The following is a 12,813-nucleotide window of genomic DNA, read 5'->3' as shown; positions in this document are numbered from 1 at the left end:
AAACATACATAACATGAACTTATTATGAAGAGAATAAATGAAAAGGTAAGCACATATTCATTTCCATTTACATCTTCTTCATTAATCCAGGTTATGGTTGTTAGTTTGATGACGTGAAGCCAAAGCAAAGGCAGATAAAATGTGTAAATGGCCAAATACTTCTATACACCACTTTCAATGTTCATCTAGAAATCTTTGTTCTTGATATATTCTTTCAGTATTATATTTGCTCTCAGTATAAGGCAGCCTGAGAGCAAAGAACACTTTGTTAAAAATAAATTCAATTTACTTTCATTTGATTGCAGCTTATTTATTTTTGCATAAATTCACAACCAATGTTGCCTCAAGGCATTTTACAAACAGAATTAATTCAATCCAATAATTCAGACATTTTCCAAGTCATTTACATTCCAAATTGATCAAACAATGCAGTCAAGTACAGTTTATTATTCAAATTGGTAAAAAAAAAAAATAAATAAAAAAATAAATAAAAAATTAAAAAGTGGTTTAAGGGGCTAAAGTCTTGAGTTGTCTCATCTTTCTTTGCATTTGGCACCAAACAACTTTTAACTTCTTCAAGGATTTTAATTAATTAATTTATTTTAATTTTTAAAAATTGCCTACTTCTTTCTACATTAAAAAAATCTTAACAATAAAAGGGATGAACCACTGTTGTTTCTCAACAAAACAGAAAAAAAAATATTTGGGTAATAACTGAATTAAACACAAATTTTCTAACTAATCTTAGATATTTCTTAAGCTGATTTTATCTTAAAAATGCAGAAGGATGGTAAGAGAACAGGACTTTACCCTTAATAATGTTAAACCTTAAGAGACTTTGGCCTGCAGCCAGGAAACAGCATGATAATTATCTCACATCCTGTGCTGGATTTTATCTTATACCCCCAATGAATATTCCTGTAAAATACTAAAATTTGAATAGACTTTCCTCCTTTTATGGTCTACAGGAACATAAACTTCCTGTAGAAGTTTTTTTTTTAAACACACACCAGGTCGAATATAAGTAAAAAAAGATTAACTGAGGAATCTCCGGAGACCATCTTGGAAAAAACTTCATAAAACCTAGGAAATAAACTTTAGCACAAAAATTACCTCAGCTACATAAGATGGCCTTTAAAGAGCAAAAACTTCTCTCTTTAAATTCAGTCTTGTTAACCTTTGTGGCTTACAGACTAGTTTGCATTCACAGAACAGAACAGTAATACAATTAAGGATAATTCAAGGCAATCTAATAAAGTCCTACTTTAACCTTCCTCTGATGCCAGTTTGTGCACATGCACTTAGCCTTACTTCCTTTGCATGATAATTCTTGTCGACTGGAATCGAATGAGGAAAAATCATGAACACTGCTGCATCTCACAGTTGCAATAAACATGAGTGAGTACTCCACAACATCATTAGCAGCCTTTGAGTCAAATCAGCTCAATGTGGTGATGAGTCTCGAGGACAAAAAGGGTCATCTATGGACACAGGAGGGAATATTATAGTAAACTAAGGAGTTTAGATGGAGGCTTGACTGTATTTATCAAACCTGGTTGAGGTTTCATTGACCAGCCTTTGCTCAGTAACCATCCTGAAAAATAAAATGTGTTTTCTGATCCTCAAAGCAGAGGCCAATATGGGTCTGGATCGATACCTGAAGCTTATTGTGGCTTTTTAAATCCAAAGGTTACGTTCTCCAGTTGGCAGTTCAGTTTAGTGTCTGAAACAGCAGAGAAGGTGCATACAGCAGCAGGGGAAATAAATTATGCACAAGGCTTTTTAATTTGAAGGTACAAATTGCTAATTCGTTATGCAGAACAGCCTTTGCTGAGCATGAATTGCACATAAATTGATCCTGTCATAGTTGTTGCAACAGCAAGAGCTGAAAATGGTGTGAAACTCCAGATTATCTTTCAGAAAAGCAGAAGGTATTATCATACTGCATTTATAGAAATCTATAACGTTGTCCTTTTTGTATTTTAACCTCCTTAAGAAGTTTTTCTTTGAGTTTACAGACCCAAAACTACACTTAATGATGACTGGTTGATGATTTGCACGAAAGTGGCACCATGAGATATTCTCCTAATACAAATGCTGCAACAGAATTGAGATTGTAAATAGGATATTTTCAGTTTGATGACTGGAGTTTTCCAGCCCAATTTTACCTCCAAAAGCAACAGAACTGGAAACATGCTGTTCAGTCCCATTACTTTCCTATCCATCATTCAGCTTTACTGGACCTTTCACTGGAACATCGAGCAAAGCACTCATTTTAAATACCCAGCAGAAACCTGCAAAAATTCAGCACAAGTAGCTCCTCACATCACCATCCACTCAGGATGGAAACAGCAGCTGACTTTGGGTCAAAAGTGCTCAACATTATTTGTCTGTATTCAAACATCCATGTGCAAACACAGCTGCATGTTCATGCAAACATGCTAATACAGAAGTGATAGGCCTGTTTCCTCTACCCACATTGAGGCCTTCAAAATCTGGAGCATACAAAGAAACCATGTGAAGTGTTAGTCTTTCTTAGGCAAATTCAAACTTTTTAAATCCAAAGTTCACATTGAGGTAAAAAACAAGTTCAAATTGCTGTATTTCTAGTTTAATGAGCAATGACCTGAACAGGCTGAACTCATTTCTAAGAGATGTGGTTGAAAAGCTGAAATGTTGAGCTGTCTAAACTCTCAGACTGTCAAGGCTTCAGACTGTCTAAATGACCTATCATAATTGTGAGCTTCTGACAATCACCTACTGCGTAAATGTGAGAAAGTTAGACTGCAGCTAAATATTCAAAAATTCATCATTAATTTTGTTCTGTCCTGACAGAAATATGGAGCATCCTGTGGGGGTTTTTTTCCATGGATAAAAATCCTATAAAATAATTCTTCAGTTTAGAGAAGTTACAATTATTTTAGCCTGAAGGAGCAGAAGCATGTGAAGTTGGTTTAAAAATAGCAAAAATTATATGTAGACCAGCTGCAATCTGAGCAACACTATTGCTTCTCCTCCGGATTAACTGAGCGACTTCGATATCCGCTGGGGCAGTCAGATTTTGTGGTTCAACAGTATTACAGTCAAAATCTATATGAATAAGTCTATAAAGTTAATCTACAAAGAATCTTCAGACCTTTTTCAAATTTGCATGATAATAATAATAATATACAATATTGATGTTTAAATTAAATTACAATTATTATTTAATTATTTTATTTATTTATTTATTTTACAAGTATTAAAAACATTTTTCATGTTCTTGCTGATTTTGAGTAAAAATGTTCTCACCAGTTCGTCAGTCAGTCTGCTAGTCACATTCAAATCATTATTTGTCTGTTTTTTTCTTGTCATCATTACAATCAAAGTTATGTTTGCTGCTGACAATAAAAAATTTCAGCCAAATTCTGATTTAAGCATAAAATGTTTTCTTTTACTCAAGTAGAAACAGTTAGTAGTGATGAACTCCCATCTGCTTAACGCGGCTTCAGAGAACACATTAGTCTCCTTTGACTCCAACACTCTGCCGTTTCAGATCCATCCTTCCCCATCATCCCTCATCCCCCCCGCTGTCTCCCTCTGTCCATCTTCTCATTAATCATGCTTCACCTTTCTGTTAACTCTCGTCCTCTTACAGCCCCTAGAGGGACCTGGAAATGTCAGCAGACCTCAACGCAAGATCACATCAACGCAGTGAAGACAAGGGCAACCGGGGACAGAACCGCAGGATATTTAGGTTTACTTCCATTTTTTTTTTTTATATTTAATTTTTTTGACACAGGTTGATGAGTTCACATTCAGTAAAGGATTAAATAAAAACATTTTGGATCATGGATCAGTGACTGGTGTAGTGTAGCAATGGCAAACAAACTTTAAAAAAGAACCTAGACCAGGGGGGTCCAAGATGCGTCCGGGGGCCATTTGGAGTCCCTGGATTGATTTTGTAATTACAATTTTGCAATTCAAGAATTTACAATTTGCAGGGATTGATGCAGATGGAGACTTTTTATTTATCATTCAGGTAAAATTATTGCCGATGGATTAAAAATGTTGAACATTGGTAAAGGATTCGTCTGTGAAGAATCACATTTAAGGCATTCTCTTTAATTTTTTAGTAAATAGGACCATATTTATCCAGTGAATTTTACTCAAAAATGTGGGTGCACCCATATCTGTTTTTAATCAACCTATTACCGTAGATTTAAATCCAAAAGAAAGCATTTTGAAACAAAGAATGACCCAAATTCTGTTCTCAGTCGAGATTAGACCAATTCTTTGATTTGAGCTCAGAAGAACTAGGAAACTGTAGACCATTCTTTAAATACAGCAAATATACAGAACCCCTTTAAAGTATTGGCTCTTCTATAGGTTACACATACCTTTCCCAATAACAATGAACTTTCTTTGTTTTGTTAAAGTATTACATCCATAATTTATTGTTAATAAGTAAAACATACAAAATATTTTGGCCCTTGTGACAGTTTAAACAGCACTGATCTAAAGGGTAAAAAAAACATGAACAAAGAGACTTTATATTGTAAACAATTAAGAGAAGTTGACTGATGATTTAGCAGAAAACTCTCTGCTAAAACATCCACAGTCCAAGTGAGTTAAGGTAAGCTACTAACAGAATATTGATAGTATTGAGAGGATTTATCGCTCCACTCAGGATTCCTGTAAGTCTGGTAAATTCTACCCCTCTTCTTTCCCACTCCAGAAATACTCCAACAGAGGCTTAGATTGTAAGATTGATTCAAATGAACCTGAACTAAGCACATTTGTTTAGAGTTAAACAAGAGCTGCCTTAAGCACTCTCTGTGATTTACATGTTTCCCTTCCTCTGGTACAAATCATCCATCCATCCATCCATCCATCCATCCGCCACTCTTTCAATGACATTAAAGCACTGTGATTTTTTTTCTTGAAAGAATGGTTCCACTTTTAATAACATCCTTTCCATAAATTGAACACTGTGTCTCCAACCAAAAAATGCTGCAGTCATTTTTAGTGTGATAATTCACCTTCATCAACAAAGCTCCGTTTTTAAGATGAAAACTCCCTAAATATCTTGAGTAAATTTCTGAAATGAGAGAGATATATGTTATCTTTATGGAGAATACTGGAGGCAGATTAAATTGGTCAAATTAAATAATAGTTTGTTTACTAGGACAGTTCTACAGTTGGTATAGACTACTTGATGATCTTTAAATGTTCTGATTATTTCTGTTTTTAACATCTTCTTGTTGTTTATTTTATTTATTTAGGTCTTGCCACATTCCATGTATTCACTTGATCACTCTTAGTTTGCTTATTCACCTACTTTTGGAACTTTGTGGTGACATATTGTCCAATTAATTGATTTCTGGTAAATCTTCTTGCCACAAGTCCAGTAATTTTAATGTTTTGATCATTCAGAAACCTTTTCTAATTCATTTTGTCTTGTTAAATTTAAAGTTTACCCTAAAATTGTGTCTGGATTGTTGGACAAAGTTTCTCCTGAAGGGCTTGTTCCAGCTTTTTAGTCATGGAAGTCATTTTGGGCAAAACTGTGAGTAAGAACTCTCCCTTGGTTGAGAAACAACTCCACACATCCTTGTATAAGAATGAGTCACTGTTGACATAATATGGGACTTGTGGTAACTCTCACCTTTTCTTCTGTGGAGAAATGTTTTACCAACTGTTCCAAACAATCCAAGGGAAGATTCAACTGAATAAATAACTGTACTTTAGACTTCTGCTGTCCATCTTGAGCTTCCTGCAAAAATGTATCTGTCCTGGTGTTATTTTTGGAGAAAAGTGGCTTCTGTGCTACACACTCACACCCACCTACTGTCAGGTTCTCAGCTACATACTCTTTTGCTCATGATATTACCATGTGGAAGTGAAGTTAGCCAAGTTAGCCAGTGTGTAAGTCAATAAAGTGCTTTTCAATGACCTGCTATGCAGCTAAGATTGTTGCAAACCTGCTAGTAATTAAAATTAGGTCTGGAGTGGTCAAATTAAAATTAAACATTGAATTAAAACAAATGCAACAAGACTAAGCAGCAACAAGTACTGAGGTTTCAATCTCCACAGCAAGGCACAGATTAAATGTTGCAGGCTTTGAGACTCGCACCACTACTGTGCCAAAATCACAAGAGAAATCTGCTCCTGTTTGCTTACAATATATATAAGCCAGAGAGTTAGGAATTCAAATCAAAGATGAAACTTTTCTGCTGCATGGATCAGCAGCAGGTGTGGAAGAATAGACTGAAAAGAACAGCAGCCTGGGAAATGTGGCTCTGCAGCTGCTTTGTTTCCTCTGGAACTGGAAACTTGCAGATTCAATAAAGATTCCGTCAAGTATCAAGAAATCCTAAAGAACATCCTGTTCTGTGTGAAGAAGATGAAGCTTTGTCCTCATGAATCTTCCAACAGGACAATGATCACAAGCATATCTGAAAGTTCACCAAGCTTTGAAGACTCATTTAATCCAGTTCATTTATTAAAGCCATGTACAAATAAATGGTTAACTAAAGTGCTGTGAATTAAGAATCTAAAAAAAGATACAAAAAATGTTGGACAACACAATAATTCAGATAAAAGAACAAAAATATAATGCTGTGTTGAACAACAAGGAAAAAAGATGAGTCATCAAAAGGAAAACGCAAACGTCTGAACACCTCTGAGCTTCAGCTGGTCAGTGGATTTTAAAGACCGTGAGGGAAGGTGAAGGTGAGCAACATTAGGACATTTAAAAACAAGTGAAAGAATATTAAAATCAATTCTGTTGTTCAAGGGAGCCGATAAAGAGCAACCAGCACAGGAATAATATGTCCTCACAGCTGTGATCCAGTTAGAAGATGAGCAGCTGTATTTTGAAAAAGGCTGTAGGCGTAAAGGCCAGTCTGTCTGACCCCAGAATACAGTGCATTACAATAACCAAGGTGTTATATAATTAAAATGTGAATGATGTTTTCAAAAGTAGTTTTAACCCAATTAAAATTCTGTGGTTGGTTAGAGCGCACAACCTGGAGAATATGAATCAAGTAGATGCTGCTGCATGAGTAAAATTGCTGCAGGCGCCATCAAGTAGATGGCGCCAGCAGCAATTTTACTCATAGCATGTCATAAAAGCAGAAGCATGCCCTTATAAATACTAAAGATGTTGTTCTTTGATAAATTTCTAGCAGGAATAAATTATTCTAGGTGTAATCATGCAATGTGGCCAAAAAGATCAAACTGCAAAGTCTGCAAAATGCAAACTGTATCTCTGCTAAAATCTCCAACCAGGTCTGTGATTTTAATGCATCATCATGTTTTATAAGTGATTTTAAAAGAATAAAACTTACATGTAAACCCAGAGACATGTTTTATTTATTATCTCTTATAAAATTATTGTTATTCTCTAACAAGTTCAGAAATGTAAGGAAGAAATAATTGAAACAACAAAACTCATGTATTTTTTTCTCCAGCCTTCGTCCCGATGTAGCATAGAAAAAAAAGTGGAAATATTCCACGCTAGTGGAGATCTACATGAACACAATACATGTCCCCTATGTGAAGATGAACATCCGCATTACAACAATCAGCCTCAATCTGGGCCCACAAGGCTGCATTCATCAGTGAAATTACTATGAAAAATCCACCATTCTGAGATCTCAGGATCGAGTTCCAACAATGCAGCAGGCCTGAGACAATTATATCACAGCTCCTGATTCTCTCATCAGTATTCTGCAGATGACATTTCACTGCCTGCTTCATTGTCACACAAACACACAACCAGAACCAGGATGCACTATAGGAGCTGTGTGTGGGTGGGTGTGTGTGTGCGTGTGGGCCTGTGTGCGTGTGCATTCAGTGTATTTAGCATGTATTTAATACCATTTTGACTGTCAGTGTATAAATGCACTCGTCATTTGTGATATTTATTTTATATCAGCTAAAAGTGCTGTCCGGGGTAACGTTAAAAAAAAATCTGAATAATTTAAGACCCAATATTTGTCACAGTTTGTCTTTCACCAGTTTCAATAGAAAACTTTAGAGGATAAACTAAACAGACTTCCTCTGAACATGAAACCAACTGCAGGTGGGATAAAACTATGGTGACAAGGAAGGCAAGAGATTAAAGATGATATTTAAAACAATGTTGGAAGAGAAATGAGGGGAAGCGTGGGCTTCATAACTGCTGCCTAGTCCCAGCTCTCTCCTCTTTATTCTGCCTTCCTGACTGTCTCATTTTTTAGCTTTACAGTTTTCTTTATGCTTTTCACACAGTCCACAAACAGGACTACCCTCCCACTCCCCCAGTGAAAGCTGAACATAGGCACCAGCCCCCCGATGTGACCTGCAAGGACCAACAATAGAGGGATGGATGGATTTGCTTTTCATATTTCACTACAGTTTGGTTGTTGACAGTAACTTGCAACATAATCCAGTCCATATTTTCTGCATATTCACAATTTCTTGATGTCTTTCTGGGGTCACTCAACTTTAATATTTTATTTCTCCAGTCTCTCATCCCCTCCTCCCCCAACCCCACCACCTCCAGCTTAAAGTTTGTTTTATGAGAGGAGTCTGTTGAAGAGATTGTTCAGCCTACAGCAACAATAACCATCTGTTGGTCACTTGGTTTTATTGCAAATATATACGCTTAGTAACTTATGAAATAATAAAAATACGGCTGTTATGTCATGATAGTATAATTTAATCTCTCTCTGCAGAGTGAAACAACCCAAAAAGCCTGTGATTGGAGGTCGACAAGCGCATACTCCAGCTGACTGACAGCATTAGACCCTCCTCCTGGCTCTAATTGATTGTTTCTGACAGGAAGTGACTCATTTGTACAGATGTGAGTAAGATCACTGAGAGGAGCCAGTTTTACCCCATTTGTGAAAACATTTTTAGAAAAGTTGCCTTCTGCAGTTTTAAGTAATACGACAAATTATCACCCCTGATTAAACAAAAATACCTCTTTAACCAGATAGTAACATTTGGTTAAAGATTGAGTTAGGACTCCATAACCACATTTTCCCATAGTAGACAATAAGTAGATTTATTTGCTTTACCTCATCTGTTGTCACAGCAGGTTGGAAATGTCTTCAGAAACTGTCCCACCCTCTGTATGGAACAGATTGAGAGCAGATGGATCCCACCATGAATAAAAAAATGAAACGACTAAAACTGCAAAAAGTACGGAAACTGCCTGCATGTTGTCTGGAACTCCTTCTAAACACTGCAAAGATTAAATGGCTCACAAACTATAACTTTAAAGCCTGATTATTACATCACATATTATATTTAAAGCAAAAAAAAGTAGAAGTAATACAAGTGATTTGGACTGCTCAGTTTCTAAACCCCTGAATGTAGACAAAGAAACTCTTGGGTTTAGATCTGGAGTCAGTTTGTGATAAACTGCTAGTTGGGATCAGCTGGAGAAGCAGCTGATTGTTTTTGAAGGCAAAGGGAGCCTCAGAGGGACATTCAGAGCAACATCCTCACAGTGAGATGAAGAGTGCAGCAGCAACAGATGTGACAGTTAAGCTGCGATCTGACCTGCTGTCCACAGAAGGTTAAACAAAATGACCAAGATGTTTTTGAAAATGTCTGTCTGATGAAATAGTCTGCCTTTTTTGTTCCTTGTACATACATTAAAATGTGAAATAGATGCAGTTTATTTTGGTTTACTGTAGATACTTCACTCCTTTCTGCAGAAGGAATGGGTCGTGCTTGCAGCCCTTCTCTGTCATGTTGTGGGGTTAATATGTGAATTGAGACATTTACAGATTCACAATGTGCACAAGTTGTACTTCGAGGAGTAATGTTAAAACATGTCACTTTTCTTTTTCAACTTCATTAAAGATTCCATCAACTTAGGGATGGTGTAGATACTCATAAACTGGTTTTCACTACAACAGACGTTTCAGCTTTGACTTGAGAGTTTGGGAGCCTGCAATAGTTTTGTAAAAGTTTTAAAAGCAAACTCCAACTGCTGCGTCAGCACCTGCGAGTAATAGTCTACCAAGCAGAAATAGCTGCTGCAAACTTCTTGTATTTTCTGAAATAAGTCCCCAACAGACTCTTTTTATATCACTTTATGTCTAATTCCTCCAGAAATTCAGAGTTATATGGCCAAATTTACCAGATGTTTGCACATGAACCAATTCTTGGTCATAAAACTCAGCTAAATGGTTTCAATTTAATGAGCGATTCAAGCTTTAGATCGGAGTCAGTAGTCTTTTCAATTTAAAGAGACATTTCTTTCCCCTATTTTTCAGAGCTACAAAACTTGTTTAAGCTTTTGAAAAAGACAACTTTTAACTTTCTGAAAAAATGTTTTGTATAAAAAATTTGTTGTGATTGTGAAAGAACCTATATAAAGAAAAATAAAATTCACTGTGGTGATGACTTTTGTGGAAAATAATGTAATAATTTCCAATATAATGACAATAAAGTAGAGCTAAAATTTTTACTGGTGCTTTTAATGCCATTATTTTGTGGAAATTCAAATGCAATTATTAAAAATTGGAAAACAGTTAAAGTCACCAATCATTATGTTATCTGTATTTAAAATGTCCTAACACAGTTTTTCAATTTTTAGTAACAAAGCCTTCTTTTACCTTCCCTATTGCAGGTCCAAATAAACACTGGTGACTCTTCACTGCTTTACAGAAATACAATAAAACATGGGATGGGAAATCTGTTTTTAAAAATCCAAATGACTCAGTCAAAATTAAATTCATAATTTTCCAGATATTTACATTTACTGCATGAAGAAAATCATTTTGCGTTAGTTCATGCTAACCATTTTCCTTTTTAATGTAGTTAGAAATACCAAAATTATTTCAATTTAGTTTTCTGTTTGTTAAATGCCAAAATAATGTGAAAGGCTACATTGTGTGATCCGCTGAAACTCAAAATGAACGTTTGGCCATAATTACTACTGTTACATTTGGAGAGATAAGGGACCTTTAAAGCTGATATTTTCCTAGTGTTTTGCTGTAAATGGAAGAGTGTACCTCTTAAAGTAGATGACATTATGATGACAGATTATCATGTTTTATAAACTGAGGAAACTTTGAAGACATCATCCACAAGGTGAAGAAAAATGTTTCTTCAAAATTCACCCATCATTCCACCAAATCAGTTACAAAGTGGCTTATTGGAAAGCAAAGGTTAATGTTTTGGAGTGGTCACCTCAACACCCTATTTTAAATAAATTATGGTAATTAATCTATGACTTCAATACCATAGAAACTAAAAAGGTCTGACTCAGTTATACCAGTTTTCAGGAGGAGTGGACCAAAACTCCAGCAAACCATTGTGAGCAGCTTGTAGGAGATCTCTCCAAAAATATCTCACCTTATTCTGGCATTAGCACATGGAGATGGATTACTAATTACAATTAGTAATCCTAATTGTGCTAAAACAGAACATTTAAAGTCAGACAGTGAAAACAAACATAAGTACATGAACATATATGACTGTGTCTATTTTCATTTTGATGGAGTGTGTGGTTTGACAGCCACAGCTTCTTGGTAATCTGCTGCCCCCCGCTGTTCACACTTTTACTTATGTTTGAGAATTTGATCCTAGGTTATGGAAAGTTAGCATTCACATGAACATGTTAAAGTACAGCAATGTGTTTCAAAAAGTCAAGTTGTTTAATTTTATGGAACAAAATGTGTATATACATTAGCAGAACTTGGTTTTTGTTTTATACTACGGCTTCACTCCACTCTTTATGCCTTCATAGAATACATATTATTAAGTCAGTATTTGTTGCAAACTCTCTGCATGCTAGTTTCCCTACATCCAGACCTGTCCATGCAGGCATATTTTGCAGTGTTGCTTAAAAACTAGAGAAATCAACAAGTGGATAACAAAAGAAAATGTGTCAATTGTAAAGTCATGTTTTTAAGAATTGTCTTTGTCTCTTTTCTTTCAGTTGATAATTTAATTCATGCTAATCATCCTTGGGAATCACTTTGTTAATAAATATTTCTTTTCATGTCCATCATTACATTAAGTCCTCTAAAAAAAGAAAACTGTGAGTCTATTTATATTCAAATAAGTTATTAAAAAAATGTTTTTAGACAATTACCTGAAATACACAGCAAACGTTTAAGATTTTCATTTGTAAAAGATGTTACAATCGAGATATAATTTTTTGTTCACTTTGCAATTATAAGCCAACTTGTGCTGGTTTGTCATATAAAATCTGCCTTTTCAGCCCTGTCTCTGGTTGAGTGGGCAGAGGTAAAAGCCCAGGCTAATCCCGGTGAGATCAGGCTAAACAATGCAGGGAAAACTGAGGATGGCTCAGCTTAATTTGGAGCTGAATATCGACACCGGTTTGGACAGATGGTGGTGGCCACATGCTGAGGGGGAGCTGGTGAAAGCAACATCACCCAACAGCTGACACAACCCACCACATACAGGTGGTGACGCTGTCCTCTCTCCCACACACACACACACACACACAAATGGCAAATGATTTGGGATGGTGTACATTGCATAACTTAAGTGGAGGGGTTTCACTGAGAAACACCCACAATTCATGGCGGTAACCATGGCAACACACATTAGGGCATGCATCCACACAGAGACAAGCGTCGAATGAAAAAGGACCCATGTAAGCGCAGAATTTGGGCAGCACTGAGACGAGGAGACAAAGCTAACAAATAGACATAGTCTGCAGATTCTCTGCAGGTCTGAGCTTCTGTCAGAAGGGTCTGAGTGCCTCCCAATGGTCTGCTGATGTATACTACCTGCAACATTTACTCCATGTTGTGGATCTAAAAAATGTCAAAGAAGAGGGAGTGAAGAAGATTT

Source organism: Gambusia affinis, linkage group LG14, assembly GCF_019740435.1.
Source record: "Gambusia affinis linkage group LG14, SWU_Gaff_1.0, whole genome shotgun sequence".
Classification (NCBI taxonomy): Eukaryota; Metazoa; Chordata; class Actinopteri; order Cyprinodontiformes; family Poeciliidae; genus Gambusia; species Gambusia affinis.
The sequence above is the reverse complement of the archived record's forward strand: the minus strand, read 5'-3'. Positions refer to the sequence as shown.